This window comes from Schistocerca serialis, chromosome 2 (genome assembly GCF_023864345.2).
Source record: "Schistocerca serialis cubense isolate TAMUIC-IGC-003099 chromosome 2, iqSchSeri2.2, whole genome shotgun sequence".
Lineage (NCBI taxonomy): Eukaryota > Metazoa > Arthropoda > Insecta > Orthoptera > Acrididae > Schistocerca > Schistocerca serialis.
Window position 1 is genome coordinate 1,007,840,079 of NC_064639.1, and position 24,074 is coordinate 1,007,864,152.

General features: G+C 42.3%; 1 long non-coding RNA gene across 1 annotated transcript in view; it reads right to left on the reverse strand.

The window, feature by feature from the left end:
• Window positions 1–408: 408 nt before the first annotated feature.
• The window catches only part of LOC126456691 (uncharacterized), a 45,508-nt gene continuing 21,842 nt past the window's right edge, over window positions 409–24,074 (reverse strand). The window contains exons 2-3 of the long non-coding RNA XR_007585375.1: window positions 13,424–13,640; window positions 409–514 (exon numbers count right to left, since the gene is read on the reverse strand). This is a non-coding gene — a long non-coding RNA (uncharacterized LOC126456691). The remainder of the gene's footprint in view (window positions 515–13,423; window positions 13,641–24,074) is intronic.

Genomic DNA, 24,074 nt, shown 5'->3' on the forward strand with positions numbered 1-24,074 from the left:
GCTGGCGACTACTCTGAAGGTCAATAAAACTTTGAAACACGTATCTATTTTGTACGAGCTGTAAATAAATAGTGGCCACTATTGAAGTTGCAACCCTCGTATATGTAATCGCAACTATTGCCTACCTGTTACTGGAGCATGCTCACAACTACTGATGACAATTTAACTTCGCTAACTACACTATCTACAGGCGCCACTGCACGTCCCTCGCCGTCTTTGACCACAGAGGCCTCGATGGATCCCTGAAACTGCTCAAGACATGGCGGATGCACACAAATACAGAATGAACACATATTAGACGAGATAAAATTAGCTGCAATTGCTTTAATGATGGAAATTAATAAAATACAATATATAACCTATCAGCTACACCCGTTTACCAAACATACCCTCCCCCCCCCCCCCCCCCCCTCTCCATCCTGGCCCGTTGAGACAACTCGGTGGATGTTGCTGTCTCTGGCGTGGCCGATATGTTGAGTCGGGTTGCTGCTCATCTGAGATGGAACTGGATATCCTGAAACGTTCGGTGGAAAATTTACACAAAAAAACACGACAGACTTCTCAAGTTACAATGCAAAGACGCTACCTCTGTAAACAAGTTCTTCTAAATACCATCCTTCCGGACTGCTCTTGTGTGCTAGGGCTGACACCAAGACACCAATTACCGGACTTGTTGTGGAATTCCATACCTCCTGCATTACACCTCTCATGCGATAAATCCCGACGATCGCACACGTTCAGAGACATGACGTACCATCGTACGAGGAACTCGCCACACTCCAGAAAAGTTACGCCCAGCACCAGCAGCATGGGTAGGCACAATGGTCACCTTTGTACATCCACCTACAAACCCTATGAGTGTGGTGCAACGCACTGTGGTGTGCCCAACGCCAACTAAAAATAATCCTCACTGAAAATAGGTGCAACACTGCAATAGTGATCCCATAACACCAGTGACAAATACCGCGAAAACAAACAAATGCTGCAGTGCTGTAAGGCGTGGCCAGAATAATGTCGGTATGCATCCAGTAGCTCTTCCTCAACAAAGACACAGTAATAGGCATGGTGTAAAGACAAAACACATATGAAGATCAAGTCTGTGTTACCATTGACTCGGAAGAGTGGTAGCTCCCCCATGTAACAGTAAGTCTGGAAAAATGAATTAGGCCGACACAACATTCACAGCATTCTCCGTCGCTGTCAGGTCTGTGTTGCTGCAAGAGGTGGCCACACCCCAAATCTTTGACCAGTTGTCGAAATGTGTGCGCAAATCTATTAAGTTGGAAAAAAACGAAGAATGTTTTTGTCTACCGTTATGGATGTTGCAGTTGTTTACATTATGTATTGTTTACATTGTTTCTTCTTTGCTATCACCTAAGTATTCTCTTTTATGGCACAATAAATGCAATATTGCAATATTTCCCTTTGTTGCTCTAAGTTTGAACACCAGTGTACATATGAGCACTAGTATGAATTGAGTAATTCACTTGTAATTGGTTCAGTTGTGATTGAGCACTTCAGTCGTCACTATCTCTCTACTGTGATTTAACACTACGGCTGTCAACATGTCTCTCAATTCGATTCAACGAAAGATTAGCCCCAAAAGTCAGGTGTTGAAATCTCGACGAAATATTCACAGATAACCGATCCTGTTGCAAAAAGGCAAGCTGAAGATTGCTCCGTACTGTAAAGTGTTATCAGACCTGCTTCTCAAACTCTAGAGAGATTGAGAGGGCTATTTTGACAGGAGCATAAGACATACGTAGTCGACGGAGATGGTCTAAAATATTTATGAGCACAGAAGAAGATTATGAACATGACACTTGGAAAATGGTGATAAGGTAGAGCTATGAGAGGAAGTAATGCCGGAAGCATGGGTAGACTGGCAACATCATTTTTTAGTAAAGCAGTAGACAGAACACGTGATACTGTATGTAGCATTAGATTTCAACCAATAGCAACAGTGTGAACGATATGTGATTCATCGGTGGAGATGATTCAATAATTCACGATCTAAAATAGCCGGATACAAGAGGATTATCTACATAACCGATTTCGTTCACTGGAATAATCCGAATGAATTGGTTGCTTCGAAAGTAGCGGACAATAAGTCACTCGGTAATGAAATAATATGTATTGACGAAGTACTTCGAGAGCAGTGATTATTGCCTAAAAGTTTACAATGTCTGACAAAAATGCTAAAATGAAAGGCTGGATTTGGAAACAGTCCTCATAATATTTTTTTTCTTGTCTCACTTTTATCTGTTTTGTGGGAAAAGGGTGTTTTCAGGAATTTTACTGAGCAGTCCTCCTGATTCAGCACAAGAGATAAGAAATTTCTGGATGAGGTATCGAATATATTGCTTCCCCCTACTTATACCTCCCGAGGAGATCACGAATGTAAAATTAGAGAGATTAGAGCGCGCACGGAGGCTTTCAGACAGTCGTTCTTCCCGCGAACCATACGCGACTGGAACAGGAAAGGGAGGTAATGACAGTGGCACGTAAAGTGCCCTCCGCCACACACCGTTGGGTGGCTTGTGGAGTATCAATGTAGATGTAGAAATTTGTTCTGATTCCGTAGGAAGGCATACTATAAAAGCTGGGAAAAAACTACTAGGAAGATTTGGGTTGATGCTGAACCGCTGGGTACTCAACACCCCAGTCACTATCCTTCTAAAAAATAAGAATCTATACATATATGCATTTTTCTTATCAAATTGTAGCTACAGACTGTGTCCTCTCGTTTCCGCTCGCTCTACAGGTAGCGCGCCAAAAACCCAAGCCACCTTTCACGCTTCGCACAGCAACCTCTGTACAGTAAAAAAGCAGACCATCTCTTACTTAACACAAATCCTACACATTGACACATTGCCCCTAAGCGTGTACCATTTTATACACGTGACAACTTGCACAAATATATAAAATTACATTCACGTTCATTTTCGTTTCATTAATCTATGACAAAACATTATTTAGTAAATTATACATGTTACGCATTTCTTTACACGAGTTACAAACATACATTAGCAAAGCACTCTGACATCACGTATATCATACTTCCCATAAAGTCTTTGCATAACACAGTTATATTTCGACAAACTTGAAAGTCAAAAAAAAAAAATTTTAAATTAGATAAGTGATTGAGTAACAGTGTTACAAACTCACTTTGGACACAAAACTTAACACGCGTTTGTAACACTTCCCTTCAACAGGCACACAAGAAATATATACAATTGGAGCAGCATTAATTTATAAGAAAGATAGTTAAAGTAAAAGAAAAATACTTGTGACTAATGATGAGTCAACAAAGCTACATTCAAAGTCAATAGTTCACTTCCTGCAAGTTTATTTACTTAGCAAAAGTTAGGGATTGGAAAAAAAATAATTTTATAATGAAACAAACAATTTACAATATTGTTGCTAAATTCTGTTATTCTTTAATTGGGGGTAGCGCACAGCAATGCATCTTCTCTGTTCGTTGTCGGAGAGGCGTAGTAGCTTGTTGAGGTGACGGTGATGGCTCGCGATGTCGTAGACAAAATTATTACAGCAACTCTATTTGTCGTATTTCCACGACGAAGTACGCCGGTGAGATCCCTTCTTAGTTAGGTTGCAAAGTCATTCGCAGTGGCGTTTAACAAGTGATTGGCTGAATAGACTCAACTATTGCTGATAATCCACAGGCTTAGCATGTGGACGTCTATTACTTGTTCTGCACCCTTAGTTCTCGTTTCAGTATTTTACACATTCTCCGTGATAGTTTCCGGCCTGATATAATTATTCTTCACGTCTGCATATGACTGCTGCGATCTTGAACTCACAGTCAGCAAAACCGTTCTTGCTATTGATCCATAACTGTAATTACGTCCACAACGATAGTTACTTCTTCAAACATTCGGCTGTTCATTAAAGAAGACACATGGAACATATTTTGTGTTCAGACATAATGTCCTCTCTAGAATATGAGAAGCTCATCTGCAGAAACCAGAACGGTTCTAGGAAAGGAAACAGCGGTCATGCGAGACACAGCTGGCCCTCTTTGTGCATGACACACAACAAACTCTAGATACCGGCTCCCAGGTTGATGCTATATTTCTAGATTTTCGAAAGGCGTTCGACTGGGTTCCGCACTGTCGCTTGCTCCAAAAGGTGCGCGCTTACGGCCTATCCGATGACATATGCAGTTGTATAGATAGTTTTCTAACAGACAGGGAGCAGTATGTCGTCCTGAACGGGGTGACTTCAACAGAAACAAGCGTAACTTCAGGTGTGCCCCAGGGCAGTGTAATAGGTCCGTTGCTTTTTACAATTTACATAAACGATCTGGTTGATGGTATTGACAGCGGCATTAGACTGTTTGCCGATGATTCTGTAGTCTACAGGAAGGTAGTATCGCACGAAAGTTGTGAACAAATCAATGAGGACTTGCAGAAAATAAATGCGTGGTGTAATGACTGGCAGTTATCTTTCAATATTAGTAAGTGTAACTTATTGCGTATAACAAGGCGAAAATCCCCATTAATGTACGAGTACAAAATAAATGACCAGTCTTTGGAAGTGGTATCATCCGTCATGTATCTGGGTGTGACTATTCGAAATGATCTCAAATGGAATGATCGGATTACACAAGTAACGGGCAAGGCGGTTTATTGGTAGAATCCTTAAGCGATGCAGTCCTTCAACAAAGGAAATACCTTACAATACGTTAGTTCGTCCAGTCTTAGAGTATTTTTCGTCTGTATGGGACCCTTACCAGTTGGGTCTGAATCAAGAGATTGAGAAGGTCCAAACAAGAGCGGCAAGATTCGTGACTGGTACATTCAGCCATCGCGAGAGCGTTACAAATCTCATAGAAAGTTTGAAGTGGGACACACTTGCAGATAGACGGCGCGCTAAGCGGAAGGTGCTGCTCACTGAATTCCGAGGATGTAGAGCACATACTGTTACCACCAACTTTCAAGTCGCTCAATGATCACCATTCAAAGATAACGGAAATCAGAGCTCGTACTGAGGCGTTCAGACAGTCGTTTTTCCCTCGCGCGATCCGCGAGTGGAACAGACGCGGGGAAATATGACTTCAGGGCGAATTGTGCCCTCTGCCACACACCACTTGATGGCTAGCGGAGTGTATATGTAGATGTAGATGTTTTATGGAGTCTTCTCTCGCGATGCAGTTAAATGTAAAACAGTTTCACTAAAACGGAACCATAACTATAATGCCTACTCGTGTTAGCTTTGTCTGTGCTGTTTCAGACACAGTCTACTTAGTAACACTCATATCGTACGATCTTTCTGTTCATAACGATCACTTCAACTTTCATTAAGCACTGGGACTGTAATCCCAAGAGTCAATCGCTAAACTGCATGATTCATTGTCTCGACAAGATTTTGCGTCTCAAATTAACAACGCGAGTCTCGCCATATTACCGCACACCCACTGACTGACTCCCCCTTAGTGTGTATCACTACTGTCACACTCGCTACTACTCTGTGCTTTCATGTCTAAGATTTATATATCAGTTCTTCACATCACAGTTAATATTACTAATACAGACAAAATAAAATAATTTCAAGTCTTCTCATATTCAAGTACTAATTATAAAACTTGTTCATCGTTTAGATGCAGTTATGTTTAAACATTATTACCAAACACAGTTACGCTACACCATCATTGATATGAATACTTAGTCTATGAAACTGAAAGAAGTGGCCGAGAACAAGAGAAAAAATTTACATATTTCCAATGACTGTACCTTCACAATCTGAAGGACTGGAAGAGACATCTACCATCGAGACTCTCAAAGATCAGTCCCGCCTATCTCGACTTCTGCAGCAGCGGGTTAAATGAGCTTAACATATGATAAAAGACAGAGTAACGCGAGCACAGGGCGTAATGAAATTATTGCTATGTAATAGTTTGTGTCCTGCACCCTTGAACTATGTACCTCACCGCTGGAGCGGAAGCTTGTGTGCCTCAGTGATACATGTAGCCATCCCGTAGGTACAACGCAACAGAGGGGTATCTGGTGAGTGGCCAGCCAAACGTACGGTAAAAAGGGAGATGGATCGGTTATTGTGGGAACTAGTGAAGTTCGGTGGCATGAGGAAAAGGACTACTGGTCATATCAATACAGGATTATAAATACAACATCAAGTAGAGGTAATGCAGGAAAAGCTTTAATAACGAATAAGAAAATAGGAACGTAGATAAACTACTATGAACAGCATAGTGAACGCATTATTGTAGCCATCAGAGACACGACGTCTAAACTCACCGTAGCAGTAGAAGTTTACATGCCAATAACCTCTGCAGATGATGAAGAGACTGAGGAAATATGAGATACAAGAAATTATGCATATAGTTAAGGGAGGCGAAAATTTAATAGTGACTGGCGATGGCAGTTCAGTGGTAGGAAAAGGAAGAGAAAGAAATATACTAGATAAATATGGACGGAAGGAAAGGAGAGAAACAGGAAGACGCTTGATCGAATTTAAACATCGCTAACACTTGGTTTAAGAATCATGAAAGAAGGTTATATACACTCAGGCTTATAAATTAAGGATAATGCTGATACATGGTGAAACAACGCTCTGGTGGGCGGTTTGAGGGTTTAAATCACCTCGGGGTATGACCATGCGGTGCATCTGACATGTGGTCGTCGCACGATGGCGCTGACAGCACCCCACATACGCAGAGGTGTGTTGGTGCATGTCAGAGTACGGTTCAAATGGCTCTGAGCACTATGGGACTCAACTGCTGTGGTCATAAGTCCCCTAGAACTTAGAACTACTTAAACGTAACTAACCTAAGGACATCACACACACATCCATGCCCGAGGCAGGATTCGAACCTGCGACCGTAGCGGTCGTGCGGTTCCAGACTGTAGCGCCTTTAACCGCGCGGCCACTCCGGCCGGCCTCAGAGTACGGTGCAGCGAGTATGTATGCAGACGTTTCCAGGCGTGCTAATGGTGACAGTGTGTTGAAAATGGCTTAAAGAACACATATGGATGACGTTATGAGGGGTAGAATACTAGGGCGACTGGAGGCTGGTCAAACACAGCAGGTCGTAGCACGGGCCTTCCGTGTGCCACAAAATGTGATCTCAAGCTTGTGGCAACGATTCCAGCAGATAGAAAACGTGTCCTGGCGCTACAGTACAGGACGTCCGCAGTGTACAACATCACAAGAAGACCGATACCTCACCATCAGTGCCCGCAGACGGCCACGGATTACTGCAGGTAGCCTCGCTCTTGACCATACCGCAGCAACTGGAACAGTTGTCTCCAGACACACAGAATAGAGACGACTGAACAGACATGGTTTATTCGCCCGGAGACCTGCAAGGAGCATTCCACCGACCCCTGGTCAAAGGAGAGCCCGTAAAGCCTGGTGTCAAGAACACAGTACATGGTCATTGGGACAGTGGTCCCAGGTTATGTTCACGGACGAGTCCAAGTATAGTCTGAACAGTGATTCTCGCCGTGTTTTCATCTGGTGTGAACCAGGAACCAGGTACCAACCCTTTAATTCCTTGAAAGGGACCTGTATGGAGGTCGTGGTTTGATGGTGTGAGGTGGGATTATGATTGGTGCACGTATACCCCTGCATGCCTTTGACAGAGGAACTGGAACAGGTCAGGTGTATCGGAACGTCGTTTTGCCCCAGAATGTCCGCCTTTTCAGGGGTGCTTTGGGCCCCACCTTCCTCCTGATGGATGATAACGCACGGCCCCACCGAGCTGCCGTCGTGAAGGAGTACCTTGAAACAGAAGATATCAGACGAATGGAGAGGCCTGCCTGTTCTACAGACCTAAACCCCATCGAGCACGTCTGGGAAGCTCTCCGTCGACGTATCGCTGCACGTCTTCAAACCCCTAGGATACTTTAGGGGCTCCGACAAGCACTGGTGCAAGAATGGGAGGCTGTACCCCAGCAGCTGCTCGACCACCTGATCCAGAGTATGCCAACTCGTTGTGCGGCCTGTGTATGTGTGCATGGTGATCATATCCCATATTGATGTTGGGGTACATGTGCAGGAAACAGTGGCGTTTTGTAGCACATGTGTTTGGGGATGGTTTTCTCAACTTATCACCAATACCATAGACTAACAGATCTGTGTCGTGTGTGTCCCCTATGTGCCTATGCTATTAGCGCCAGTTTAGTGCAGTGCCACGTTGTGTGGCACCACATTCTGCAATTGTTCTTAATTTATGAGCATGAGTGTATCTGGAAGACACCTGGAGACAATGGCAGATTTCAGGCTGATTATACAATGTTAAGACAGAGACTTACGAACCAGAGCTTACAATGTAAGCCATTTTCCAGGGGAAGAGGTGAATTCTGGGCACAATTTATTGGTTATGAACTGTAGTTTAAAACTAAATAAATTCCGAAAAGGTGCGAAATTAAGAAGATGGGACTTGGAAAAATCGAAAGAACCATGGAATATTGAGATTTTCAGAGAAATCTCATGGATCGATGGACAAGAACAGAATGAGAAATTCAGTAGACGAAGAATGAGGACTATGATAGAAGAAATAGTGAAGGCAGCGAAGGATCCAACAGGTAAAAAGACAAGGCCTACTAGAAATCCTTGGATAACAAAAGAGTTATTGAATGTTGAAAGAAGAAAATACAAAGATGCAGCAAATAAAGCAGGCGAAAGGGAATACAAATGTCTGAAAAATGAAATTCACAGGAAGGGCAAAATAAATAAGTTGGAATGAAGCCTGTTTTATGAAGGGATAGATACCGCCTAATGAAAATTAGATGCCTTTGGAGAGAAGAGAAACAGCTATATGAGTGTCAAGGGCTTAGATGGACACTCGCTTCTAAGCAGAGAATGGAAAGCAGAAAGTTGGAGGGAGTCTATACAGGGGAGATGAACTGTAGTCGAATATTATAGAAATGGAAGATGAGATGAGAGATACGATATTACGAGAAGAATTTGACAGAGCGCTGAAAGACCTAACTCGAAACAAGGGAGCAGACAACATTCCGTTAGAGCTACTGATAGCTTTGGGAAAGCCAACGCTGATAGAACTACTCTATCTAGTAAGCAAAATGTATGCCACTGGCTAAATACCCTCAGCCTTCAAGAAGAATATAATTATTCCAATTTGTAAGGGGTCCGTAGGCCCTTACTATAAATTAGCACTCGGCACAGGTCGATAGGGCAAACAATCTATAGTGTCGGGTTGCGAGAGCGAGTGTAGAGTGGAGTCAGTTCCCAGGTTGCGGGCCGAGCCGTGTGGAGGCCTGTTGCTGTAATGCAAGGGTTTGCCGACAAAGGGAGTGGCCATCGTCGCGGATTAACCCCTTTGTGTTAGAATAATACAGGAAAGTGAAGAAGTATAATTACGATAGTGATCAGTGATATTTCCGTGCCGATATTTGTGGTTTCGCGTCTACCGCGCCGGCATGATTTGGATTGCAGTGTTGGATTGCAGTGAATGAATTTGCGTGTGACAATAATGAATAGCGAGGAAGCCTGTGCTGAGATTAGCCGTAATTAAATATGTATGACGAAGGCAGTGGCTGTCTCCTTCATTTTGTATTATTGAGACGAATATAGGTCCTTGATTAGTGAAGCTGTGTTGGCGTTTCTTCTTGTCACCGGACATTTCATTATTACAGCATTTGAGAAGGTCAAAATGGAATGTAACAACTCCGTAGCAGTCAAATCCGATTGCCAGCCCCATTAGGTACATGGTCACATTAATTAATATTTATTTGGGCTGCTATTCAGATCCGGATCGGGTCGAGATACATAAATCAGAGGTGTTACAAATTCCAAAGAAAGCAAGTGCTGACAGGTGTGAATATTATCGAACTACCAGTTCAATAAGTCATGGTTGCAAAATACTACAGCGAATTCTTTACAGAAGAATGTGTAAACTGTTAAAGGCTGACTTAGGGAAAGGTCAGTTTGAATCCTGAAGGAATGTAGGGACACGGCAGGCCATACTGACCTTATGACTTCTCTTAGACGTTAGGTTAAGGAAAGACAAACCTACGTTTATAGCATTTGTAAAGTTAGAGAAACCTTTTGACAATGTAGACTGGAATACTCTTTTTTAATTTCTGAAGGTATCAGGGATAAAATACGGGGTGTGAAAAGCTATTTGCAACTTGTACAGAAACCAGATAGCAGTTATAAGCGTCGACGGGTGGGAAAGAGAAGCAGTAGTTGAAAATTGAGTGAGAGAGTTTTCTAGCCTACCAAAGATGTTAATCAATATGTACAAGAGAAAGCAGGTAAAGGAACCAAAGAAAAATTTGGGGTAAGAGTTAAACATTCTGTCAGAAATAGCAAAGGACTTGCAACAGCATTGGAACGGAATGGACAGTCTCTTGAAAGATGGATATAAGATGAACATCAACAAAGTTAATGGAATGTAGTCAAATAAAATCAGGTGATGCTGAAGTAATTATATTAGGAAACGAGATACATTAAGTAGTAGATGTGTTTTGCTATTTGGGCAGCAGAATAACTGATGATGCCCGAAATAGAGAGAATATAAAATGTAGACTGGTAATGGCAGGAAAAGCATTTCCGAAGAAGAGAAATTTGTTAGCATATAACACAGATTTAAATGTTAGGATGTCTTTTCTGAAAGTATTTTTCTGGAGTGCAGCTATATATGGAAATAAAACATGGACGTTAAACAGTATAGACAAGAAGAGAATAGAGGGCCTTTGAAATGTGCTGCTACAGAAGAATGTTGAAGATTAGTTGGGTACACCACGAAAATGATGAGGAAGTCCTGAGGAGAACTGAGGAAGAAAGAAATTTGTGTCATAATCTGAGTACAAAAATGGATCGGTTGATATGACACATTTTTAGGCATCAAGCGACTACCAATTTAGTATTGGAGTGAAGTGTGGGGGATGAAAACTGTAGAATGAGACTAACAGATGAATACAGTAAGCAGATTCAGAAGGATGTAGGTTGCACTAATTATTTATGGAGAGCCTTGCACAGTATATAGTAGCATGGAGAGCTGCATCAAACCAGTCTTTGGACTGAAGACCTTAATAACAACAACAACAGTAGTTCTTGTAAACAAAAACGGCAGTTTCTATTTACAAAGTATTGCACAGTGGAAAATGTTGATATTAGATCTCTAAAAGATGACTGTTGTTTCATTTGCAAGGGTATTTAACTCTTAGACATAAAGTCTTTGGTGGTCTATACGCTTTTACAGAAGTCAATGAGTGAATAACATTATCGCTTCAGAGAGAGTCTTTACCAGTTCCTGAAACTGCTTTTTGAAGTGTACGATAGTTTCTAGGCGTGAGTTAATGTTCTCATAATTACGCAACTTCATTCTTTTCTCGGCTTCAGACGTTGACTGACGCTTCTCGGAGTGCACCTTCAACAGACAGTATTTCCATATCAAGGGAATTAAGGGAATTATTGCCACCGCTTTAGAGGCCAGTAAGAATACCACCTGCTGTATCAGTTCATTTGGGTTGCCATCTGTTATCGATTTGTTGGGCACTGTTTACCAGTTGGGAACGTCTCCTCTTCTTTTTCTCCCTAATCATGGTCACCATGATTTCCCTCATCAAGCTCATGCTCTTCTCCACCTTTGGCTTGGTGATCACCATCATTTCCCTCAACATGATCATCCTCTTCTCCACCTTTGGCTTTTCATAAATCCAATGTTTTTAATGTCTTCATCTGTCTTCTTTAGGAATAGTTACCTTAGACTCTCCAAGGCTGGTTGAAGTGCACAGTCCATCTCGAACCATGTTTTCCCCTCCACTCCCAAAACCAGATGAGATTTTTTAGGCACATCTGAACTATGGTCTGATATTGGAAAGTGTGGAGGATGTTGTAGAATACGCGTTAAATTCGTACATATCCATGATATAAAATATAACAGATCCCTGTGAAAAATTTTGTGCAGTAACATTTTATTGTTATATATTGTTTGTTTTTTCTTTAATTCCTCATTAATATATTAAAATAGAAGGCAATTTTGATACAGTTGTATGTGAGACAAGAAACTATTACTACACAACACAGGTATGTACAGTACGTTTGCTGTAAGAAATACAGAGATGTGTGCATGTTAATAATGCATACTTTTTTGACCTTGGAATCAATATTATGCCACAGGTGTGTTTATTCTCACAATCATCTTTGAAATTCAAAGAAATTAACACCATCATAAATTTCTGTGCAGATCTATATTAAACGCTCTGATCACAGATGGCCAATGATTAATGATGGTCAGTTATCAACAATGGTCAGTGATCAATAATGGTCAGTGATCAGTGATGGTTAGTGATCAGTAGGCGTAATACGATATTTACCACTTATCTTCTACCTTTTAGCGGTTACCGTTTAGCATTTACCATTCAAAATTACCATTTAAAATTTAGTACTTACTATTTACCTTTTAGCAGTTACTGTTCAGCGTTTACCGTCTAGCATTCAGCATTTAACATTTAGTGTTTACCGTTTACCTTTATACACTCTAAAAGATCAGCTGGAGGTAGCCAATAAACAACTTCTAAATAATTTCTCTGGGCCTTTTACAAAAATGAAACACAAACTGGTCCCCTGACATCACACTCTGTACAAAAAACTATTGAACCAACAAATGTGTTGCTCTCATCCTGCAACTAACTTATAAACTGTAATGATAAACAGATTCTATATTTATACGTGTGTTTACATATATCTCTACTTCATAGTATGCAATCAGCTGAATTCAAAATATTTCGTCAAAATTTCCCCTAATGATAAAAAACAGGAAAAAAGAAAAAAAAACAATTTGTCCTACAGTATTAATTGTAAGTTTACTCTTAGAGTGCAAACATGTGTGACACCCAACAATGATATTAAGAATACTATGAAATGTGCCATAGTAATTTGTTTACAATATGTGTGCCGTTTGTAATTCAGCAACATGTACATCGATCTGGAAAACCGCATGAATCACAACAAAAGAACTCACCATCTTCTGGAACGTATGTAAGTGAATGTAACTGTTTCATATTATATGTAAATAAATGCGAATATTTTAACATGTTTTATTAATGAAACAGCTTATAAAGTGGCACTAAATATTCAAATATTCTTGTGCAGTGTAGGAGCAGACGACATGCTGTTGATCAAAACGTCTACGTAACAGAAAATATTAGTCATCTGGAGATGGGCTTGGTAGCCTCAAACCGGCTGTAGCACTAAAATAAAACATTTTAAAAGATGTGTCTGGTTGTGTCTTTCACCAACTTCAGTCTTTTCCCAAAAAAGAAACTTTTATTGGAAATAATAGCATTTGTAGCGTGCCTTCAACGTATTTATACAGTTGTCGCACGTAATCCTTTATTTTGTAATAAGTTATACATAATTTCATATGTTAATTAGTCTCTCTGGCCGTAGTGTAGCTTAAGTTACGTACATTGTTTGTAATTGTCAGCTCCGCGTCCTGGACATGATGAATTATTCGTTGTCGATTATCTGCCATGTTACCCTCTGCCAGTGGTGTCATTTGGCTACAAATTGGAGCGTGAGTGAGATCATCACAACGTTCTCTCGTTCTTTGCAGCTTCCCAGATCGCAGTGCATCCATTTCTCCTCATGCAGCAACTCCATCGGCTTCTTGAAGCCGTCCGGTCCTACAAACAAATAAAAATTCCTGTAAATATGGGGAACATTTATTTATAATTCTGAACACAGAGATACACTTGTGAACATGTAAAGTTAACAAAATATTCTAAAAACAGAAAAGAAGTGTTATGGGAAATGTTTCCCAAAACTTCTCCATAACCCAATCAATAACCCACTATTCAAATTAAACTACCAAATCAATTCAGATTACTAGCAATATGTGAAGGTACTGTAATACTTTGCCTCCTTCGCCGCCCCACACAGCGACCCAGGAGAATGCCGGCCATTCCTCCTCCGGCGAGCGCCTGGGACGCAGACATTGGAGCTATTCTGCAACCACACAAGCAGATAGCCGGCGGTCGCCCTCTCCTCGCTTAAGAATAGACACGTTACGAAGAGCCTGGTGGACACTGAGAACCGTGGAAAAAACTGATGGACCCCTGCATCATTAAGATGGAACGTGAAGAGCGTACTCGCGAAAGCATGTGATATCCTCTGGCCGGCAGTAGTAATTTTATCTGCCTTAGAAATCAAGAACGTGTCGATAATTCCAGCACCTCATAGGCGCAGGTAGGAACGTACATAAAGAGTGAAAAAATCGCATAGGGGCGTGTGAAAAAATCAACATCCTTAAAAAAAAGTTTTCTGGGCCGTAAGGACGTTACTTAAAAATCAAGGACGCAAGCAGATTCTGAGACAAAGTCCAAATATGAGTCTGGCGAGGCCTCACGCAGAGACAGCGGCTACAAAGAAATGTTGTGTAGGGCTGCTCTCACAAAAACTTTGAATTCAGAAAACACCTAAAGAATGTGCCGTCAACGCTGGTGAAATCGTGAGAAAAGCGCCAATTCCCAAGTCGCACGCCAGCCCGCGCTACAGAGGGAATTTCCACCCCGCTGTGAGAGGTGTGGTCATGAACCGACGCTCAGTTGTTGGGCGGCATTGCATATCGAGTCCGCCAGCGGCAACGTCGCGTGAGGAGAAAATTTCGAGGAACCGTGGAGCTGATAGACAGATGAAGAGTGAGCTGATAGTCGGTGACACACCACGGAAGCAAGAGGACATGGGGGCTCTTCCATCCATCACCAACTTCCACCTTGCGTTACCGTGATAACACAGCTTTGCCTTCAGAACCCTTAACGAGCAGACAACGCGGAGATGATACCCGGGTACTCGCTGCGCAGCCGCAGAACATCGGAATGGGCAGCCAACTCGCGTCGTGCCGTCTCCACGTTGGGAGAAAATGGCTACTTGAATAGTGAGACAATTTCCCCCGCCCCCCTAAAATGGCTCTGAGCACTATGGGACTTAACTTCTATGGTCATCAGTCCCCTAGAACTTAGAACTACTTAAACCTAACTAACCTAAGGACATCACACAACACCCAGTCATCACGAGGCAGAGAAAATCCCTGACCCCGCCGGGAATCTAAACCGGGAACCCGGGCGCGGGAAGTGAGGACGCTACCGCACGACCACGAGCTGCGGACCATCTCCCCCCTCCCCCCTCTCCTTCCGCTTGCCACTTGGTAATCGGGTCGTGTCCACGCCCAATCAAATCGTCCCTGAGATTTGTAATTTTTGTCTTTTTTTCGTGTAAACGGTACTGAAATAAATACATTTCTATCATTCTTTAATCATCTAAGCCAGTGGTTCCGAACAGGTGGTCCGCGGACCCCCAGGGGTCCGCGAGCTATGCCAGAGGGGTCCGCAAGAGGCCGGCCGCGGTGGTCTAGTGGTTCTAGGCGCGCAGTCCGGAACCGCGCGACTGCTACGGTCGCAGGTTCGAATCCTGCCTCGGGCATGGATGTGTGTGATGTCCTTAGGTTAGGTAGGTTTAAGTAGTTCTAAGTTCTAGGGGACTGATGACCACAGATGTTAAGTCCCATAGTGCTCAGAGCCATTTGGTCCGCAAGATGCTATTAGAATTAAAAATACATTAAATATATTTCGTATGATAACAAATATTTTGTTTTGGCCGCTTCCTGCATGAGCAGAGCTTTAGCGAACGCTAACTTCTGCGTCTAGCGTCTTCCTAGAGCCAACTGACACTAGCACACTCTAGACGCTTGAATGTGTTAAACTTGAGTTTACAAGGAAAAAAATGTAGACATGTTCAAAGTTGAGGATCAGATTAGTGGTATGGTCAAAAGTGTCAGATCTGGGCGTCAAGGATAGAAAATGAGTCACTAACTAACTTCTCTACTTTAAAACAATTCTTGGAGTCATCAGAGGAGAGTTTGCCTGACCACATCAAGACCAATGTAGCCGAGCATCTACGCAGCCTAGCCACCACTTTTAGAGAGTATTTCCCTGAACCTGACCCTGACGACAGACGGATTCAAAATCCCTTCAACTGTGAAGAAATAGACAAAATCCAAGGCCTCACTGAAGAAGAGCAAGATCAACTTGTGGATCTGCCCAGCTGTGGTACGATGAAAAACATTTTCATCGGTGATAGAATTACTGACTTCTGAGAATCAGCACGCAAGGGCTACAAAAAGACCCTTCCATTTGCAACCACATGTTGGTGTGAACAAGCATTTTCTTCCATATGTTTAATGAAAAACAAATATAGAAATCGGCTAGACACGCGGTCGGATTTCAGAGTGAAAGTTTCAAGTTTGGAACCTAATATTTCCGAAATAATGGATTCAAAGGTCACATTGAACTCATCTCATTAATAACTGAAAATTGAAACTAACTGTATACTGATGGAGTGCTATGTTGTAACAGTATGTTTTCAAATAAATAATACTTGTATGAAATTAGTGTTTTCTTATTTTTCACGCATGTCTACTCAATGTAATCTCAAGTGTAGTACACTTGAAAGACCAATACACTCAGTTTTAATTTTTTCCTGTCATTTTCAGTTCATACTCAATTTTAATTTTTTTAATGAGTTTGTTTTAAGCTCAATATTTTTTCAATAATGAATATGTCAATGTTTTTTCTATGTACCAAAAATAGAAAACGTATAAAAAGACTCTTAATTTGGCTTTTTAGGTACTTGATACTGTGGTATGACAAGGTACCAATCATGCTCGATAAGGGGGTCCTCGAGAAAACCCCAGATCTAAAAAATCTGTTCGATTCATGCATCAACCCTTTGACCCCATAACCATTTTGTGTTTGATTTCATTTAATTCTTTATTTCATTTAATTATTGGCTCCCAGCTGGTTGAGGAGTCGAAGAGTCACTTCTCGTCCCAACTTATCCACACATTATCGATAGGAGACAAGTCCAAAGACTGTACAGGACAGAGAAGTTGCTGCACGTTTTGGACAGCACGTTAAGTTCCACAGGCAGTATGTGGACGAGCTTTATCCTGTTGGATCAACACATAACCTTTCTGTTGCAAGAACTCCAAAGGTACAGGCTAAAAACATTCTGTCGTACCGAGCACTGGTTAGCGACCCCTTCAGAAACGCTGTTGTAGCTTATCGCACCCCAGACCATAGGGCCTGGGGTGGAGCCAGTGTGTCTTTGGGGAATGCCGTCTACGAAACGGTTCTCATCAGGTGTACGTCGTACGCACAAACGACGACCACTTGTGTGCAGGCAGAATCTGCTGTCATCGCTGAAGACCACAGTGCGGCATTCTATCTTCCAGGCCATCCTCTGTCGGCACCAGTCGATCCGTGCACATCGATCTTGTGGCATGATTGGAAGACAGGCTAGAGATGTGCGTGTCTGTAGTCCCAGTGCTAAAAACCAGTTCACAACAGTTCGTGTCGACTTGTATGGATCCACAAGTCCTCTTATCTGTGCTTTGGTAGTTGTACGATCTGTCAGCCCTTCCCTTACAATACAGCGATCCTAACGAACGTCTGTGCTGCGTGGACGTCCAAAATCTCGTCTACAGATGTGAGAATGTTCCAGTGATCAATGATACCAGCATCACTGCACAACTGTCGCAGCATGTCCAACTTGGGTGGTAAATCTCTGAAAGGGCCATCCCGCCACTTGGAAGGCCACAATTTGTACCCTTCCAAACTCGTTCAGTTGGCTGTAGGAAGCACGAGCGCGTCTCCATGACATGGTTGCCTTCTCGCTTCATACGTTTGCATCACACTGAGCCTTCTGGATGTGACCATTCCCTATTGAAAGGTACAGATAGGTGGCGCTCAGATAGCTATGCCACCACGCTATCTGTCGGCAGGCGACGTTGAAACCATTATCAGTACATCTACTACACCCGAGGTGGCATATGTGACCATAGAAGCAAAGTCGATGTCTTTCCAGATCTACTAATTCTTTTTTTTTTCTACAGTGTATTTTTCTGTTACACAAACTACCGTCACTGTACCTAAGTTTGTCTGTCCAGCTCCTGTGACTGGCCTTCATAGAGATATCCTTTTCTCTTCAACTGAAGTGACTGCTGTGGTATTCGTTACTGCTGTACCTAAAGCCTTAGAGTACTTCTAAGGCATCTCGCCATTCATCAGTACTTCACATGGGAGTTGAACCACTCTACTATCCTCCACACCTACAAATCCTCTGTTATGCCAGTCCTGCCTGGATATCTGCCCCCCCCCCCCCCCCAATTCCTATAAGTCCCTCTCTCCCTCCATTTATCCCTCCTATCAATTCAGATCCTCACCTCCCCTTCCCTCCCCCTGTCCTTTTCCCAGACTCCCTCTCCCCCCCCCCCCATTCCATCCTGTTTTTTCCTCGCCTACCCTCTCTCTAACTCACTTCTCTCCCCTGAGTCATTTTGCTCTCCCCTCCACTGCCTTTCCCATTCCTTCTCGCATCCACCCTGCCCCCTTTTTCCTACATCCTCTCCCTCCATCGGCTGCCCCCTTTTTTCTTTTCCTCTCCTCCCCCCTCTTCCCCCTCATCGGTCTGGGTCCTCCCTCCCCATCCCCCAGCTGACACCGTGTCGCCTCTATAGTGCTATTTTAAGTCAGTGTTCAGTGTCGTCCCCTGTCGGTGTTGTGAACAGCCACCATACTGTCGCTAGTTGTGTTTTTTATCTCCTGCGAACAGAAACCAGAATGTCGCCATGTTTTTTAAGTGTGACTGTCTATTTACTATGGGTTTTACTCAGCATCACTGACCGTCTGTTTTTATACTTTTCTTCGCATCTTTTTCGCAATTTTTCAGTTTTTCACAGTCACCATTTTATCGACTGCTTTTATTTTTCTGCTATCTCCTAACACACTTTTTTAACTTTTCTGTAGGTTGCAGAGCGACGTATAGTGCTGCTGCCAGCCCCTCCTCCCACTCCCCCACACCTCCCTCTAGGGTGGGGGGGGGGGGAGCGATCGAAATCCAATAATGAAAAAAAAGTACTTCATTATTGTTCTTCTTCCCATAGTGATTCTCTCGGAAGATTCTCTTAAGCTTCAGTATAATTTTCATAATTTGAAGCCGTATCTGCTCCTGGGTATGGCTTACACTCCACTATCTCATTTCGGAATCTCTGTCTGACCACGATGTAAACCAGCTGGAATCTTCCCGTGTCTCCAGGCCATTTCCTGGTACATCTCCTCCTCTTGTGATTTTTGAGCGGTGTATTAAGTGTTACTGGCTGTCTGGTTCACAGATATACATGAACGAGCCCTTATTGGATTAATGATTTCCGTACTGTATTAATTATTGCTCCTCTATTTTTTTAGGATCATATCATTTTTCTGTATACTTATTTTTGACACGCGCAATTAATGCGATAGGTAAGAATTTCTGAAGGTTTCTAAGTGCCCGAAATCAGTAAAGTAATTAAACTTCGGATATTTAATTGGTTGCTTATGATTTAGTTATATCAATAAATCAGATATATTTCGTTATAGCTGTTATCAGATTTTCGTCCATTTTCTTAACTGTTTCACCCCAAGTTATTCTCTCTTTAACACGAACTTGTACCTCTCACACTAGTTCTGTAAGTGGCGCACAATAATTCGTTGGCTCAGCACTTTCAGACTGTTCTTCTCATGAGTTGTTGCGTCTTATTACAGTTTACGCCCTCGGATGATTTCTCTACGCCCATGAACGTCTGGGATGTATTCCGTTAATTATTTATTTTTCCTTTCACTGCTATGCGCAAATCTAGATATGCTGAGAGGAGAGGTGTCTACGTCGGTCGGTGAGGCGTGGCATGAAGTCGGCGTTCCAAAGCATCCCAAAGGTGTTCTATAGGATTCAGGTCAGGACTCTGTGCAGGCCAGTCCGTTGCAGGGATGTTATTGTCGTGTAACCACTCCACCACAGGCCGTGCTTTATGAACAGGTGCTCGATCGTGTTAAAAGATGCAGTCGCCATCTCCGAATTGCTCTTCAACAGTGGGAAGCAAGATGGTTCTTGAAACATCAATGAAGTCCTGTGCTGTGATAGTGCCACGCAAAACAACAAGAGGTGCAAGCCCCCTCCATGAAAAACACGACCACACCATAACATCACCGCCTCCGAATTTTACTGTTGGCACTATACAAGCTGGCAAATGACGTTCACCGGGCATTCGCCATACCCACACCCTGCCATCGGATCGCCACATAGTGTGCCGTGATTCGTCACTCCACGCAACGTTTTTCCGCTGTTCAATCGTCCAATGTTCACGCTTCTTCCACCAAGTGAGGCGTCGTTTGACATTTACTGGCGTAATGTGTGGCTTATGAGCAGCCGCTAGACCGCGATATCCGAGTTTTCACACCTCCCGCCTAACGGTCCTAGTACTTGCAGTGAATCCTGAAGCAGTTTAGAATTCCTGTGTGATGGTGTGGGCAGATGTCTGCCTATTACACATTACAACCCTCTTCAACTGTCGGCGGTCTCTGTCAGTCGGATGATGGGAAAGTCGACCATATCCACACTTGGCGATTCATATTTCCCTTTCTTAATGGTTACGCGAAAATAAGGCAAAGTCCATGTAAATGTTAACATTTTATAACTCGTATCATAGCTGTTTTTGACGTTTAGTTTGTAGCCAAGTAGTGTTGTTGCTGTTTAATCCACATAAAAGCACCTGTCGCCGCTGCATTCCTTAAATTTAACTTAAGCGTCGTATGGACGTCCTAAAAGAAATTCATTTCACAGTACCGTACACTGCAAATTGTGTCAGTTCGGTACACAGCGTTTCCTCGCCGTTTCGTTAGCTAACAGCACACAGTGTGCGCAACTTTACCTTTGTTGTCGGCGGACTTTTATGGCAGAAAATTGGTGCTTCCTTTCGTCCTGGCGCTGACAGCCCGTAATTCCCTCACCCAACTATTTCCTGGAGAATGCTTAGCCCCTACTAGCTTTTCAGAGAGGTGCTCTGAACAGATTCAGATGGCAGATTGTTGCCAGCTAGTATTAAGCACACTGATGAAGTCGCAAAATGTGACAATTTGACTGCAATGCCTCACATCACAGATGATTTTTAAAACATGAGACTGGACATCTGATCATATTAATGCCATTCTTTGATAAAACTAAAATTTATTTCTCTGTATTTTTTGCATCAAGTACAATTTATTTAATCCACTGTTATTCTCCATTCACTCAAAAAATTCATTTGACTCAAACTCTGCTCAGCACTCATTTTTCCTTTGAAAGTTTCTTTCCTCCATGGCAGGAAACAGAAAATTATACCAAGAAAAGGGTTCTGGTGAATAGGTTGCGTGGGTGCCTATTTCAAAACAAGATCCCTTCCTCATGCCATCGAGAGTGTAAATGTGTGAACAGATGCCTTGTCCGGACCATGGACATTTATGCACTTACCTTGAAGGCTCCTCTTAAAATCTTGCTATGGAAACGGTCCAGTAAAGCAGCGTTATATGAAGTAGCAATAAATTCAGCATTTTCCAGTCTACTATAAGGATATTTTCATAAGCGCAAAAAAGTCCCCATTATTTTTCCTTACAACAACATAGTTTTCGATTTTTGTGTCTCAGTTTCACGTTTTCCAGCTTACTGTTTTGGCTGCAATTTTGGCTCCCTGATGGAATGGTGGATTCACGTCTCGTCTAGAGCCATGGAGGGCGATGAAAACCTCCAGAAAAAGGTCTCATCTTTTCCAGTTATAGTAATTATGTAACCCTCGAAGAAACGTTTCTGGTGTGGAGTCAACAAGCATTTCTCGTTCAGCCTCATACACCTAGTTTTGTTTGGGATATTATGTATTTGACCATACCAAAAATACGCCGTCGTAGTGGTTTCTTGAATCATAAGGCAACGATCTCCTGTCACGACACCATGAATGTTTCGACTCTTTTTATCTATCTCTTCAGAGTAAATTGAGATCAAGTGACTCAAATATGGTAGATCTGTAGTGCTCGTATAACCCTGCCGACGTACCATCGAAGTTTCCGAAGAATATCAATCATACAGTTGGGAAGATATCGAAAGCAAATAAATGTGAGTGCCATCGCACAATTAGCAAAAGAGTTCATGTGTACAATTTTCTGATAAGAATAATATACAGAAAAATAGAAAAGAAAATTGAGGATCTTTTAGGTTATTTTGCTTCAGTAAAGCTTAAATGGCAAAATCGGAGAATATCGTCAAAACTGATATAATACTGAACAGATGAGCCATGAAGGTTTCCTAAATTTGGTCTACAAGTAATAGTCAAGAGAGTTTTGAAAAGAGGGCAGTCCAAACAGAAAATGGAAGTTCGCCACAGATCGAAGGGCCTAATACATGGACAGGATGCGATGACGAAGCAAAGAGTAATAGGAATGAAAATAATGAAGTGTTTAACAAATCTCTGAACGACAGAATAGTGGGAAGAAGGGAAAGACTTCTACTGTAAATGAAGCAACGATACACGGTACACCTAATGCAGGAAACACATCAGAAGTGGTTTGGTACAGGCGAAGAAGAATCATATCTTGATACGTAAATGAGGAAGAGGGTAGTGGAAGTATATGTCTCTAGCACAGTATTGTATGAAACCGAAACAAGAATCATCGAAAATCGGGAGATATTGGGAATGTGATACTACCCAACAAAACAAAAAAAAAAAAAAAAGGTGGAGAGATGAGGACACAAATGAAGTACTAAAAACGATAGGTGAGAAAAGAAGTGTATGGAAGAAGAACCAAATTAATTGGATAGACGAAGTAATAAATGAAGAATTACTAAAAAGGATAGGTGAGGAAAGAAGTCTATGGAAGAAGAAAAAATTAATTGGATAGATGAAGTAAGAAATGAAAAAGTATTGAAAAGGACAGTTGAGAAAAGAAGTGTATGGAAAAAGGAAAAAATTAAGTGTATGTATGAAGAAGTACTAAAAAAAGGATAGGAGAGAAAAGAAGTCTATGGAAGACCAGGAACGTACCCTGTTTTTGACTCATTAAATTGGGAGAAAGTGGAGGTAGGGAAGTTGGTTGCTCCCATATTACTTTCATGAAAGCTCAGTGTATTCCAAGATAAAAATCAAAACTACTGAACAGCAATGTTTTTACCAAACACACAAACGCTACCATCACATAAAAGGTACTTACTACCTGCAGTCTACTTGGGTGAGAAGGTACAGACTGTATGAGATTTGTACATATTATTTAGATACATGTGGATACTTCCTGTACTCACATTTTTAGTATTGTAAAATGTAAACTTTCACGGCCGGAAAACCCACAATAAATAAAATTTTGCGGGCTGTAATGCCGTGGTCGAATGGATTTCACCATAAAGCCCAGCATTTCGTCCCCAACTCTTCAACTGCGGAGGAAGTTTTCAATGGGGGGGGGGGGGGGGGAGGGGGTTGTAGTTACTTTGAATGTCCGATTCACGCCTTGGCTCGCTACTGACTGACATTGCTTGGCAATAGGAAAGAAAGCTACTGTGCTACTGGAAGCTTTTGCATCCCGTAGCCACATCAAGTTTGACCAGAGAACAGCAATGAATGACGAAAGTTTTTTAACATTTCACTACAGATGACTCTGTGTATACTTGGTACTAGTCAGCATCTACGCCACGTTCAGAGTTCCCTCAAGCTGGTGTTGAACTGGCACGTCTGTCTTTGTGGTGCGACACGATGGGAATTTGGATTGTGAAGATACTTCTTTTTTTTTCTTTTCTTATGGGAATTGCTGCCCTCCTCTGCCCCTCTGCCCCTTCCATAAAACATCCCTGTGGAAAACCCTTACCTGAAGGGGAGCCAGCCAGGTTAGTGGGACTAGGTGCAGACGAAGACGAGAACATGTGAAACAGACTGTAAAAGATGTTCCCTGCATTAGTTACGCAGATACAAGGAAAGATAAGCACAAAAGAACAAATTGTAAAAGATGAGCTAGACAGTAGGGGATTTTACTTTATTATATGAGCTTTCAAAAGGTAACTTCATATTTTCATTACGGAGAAGTCATGGCCGGCAGTGTTAGCTGCATGTAAATTCTTTTGTGCCACGGTCTAGTAACAGGAAGTCAGCACCGAGGAAGGGCACCTTGATCACGAGCCTCCCTCATGTGCTGACGAGGTAACGCCGCCCCAGGCGTCGCTTAAGAGGCAACGCTCTG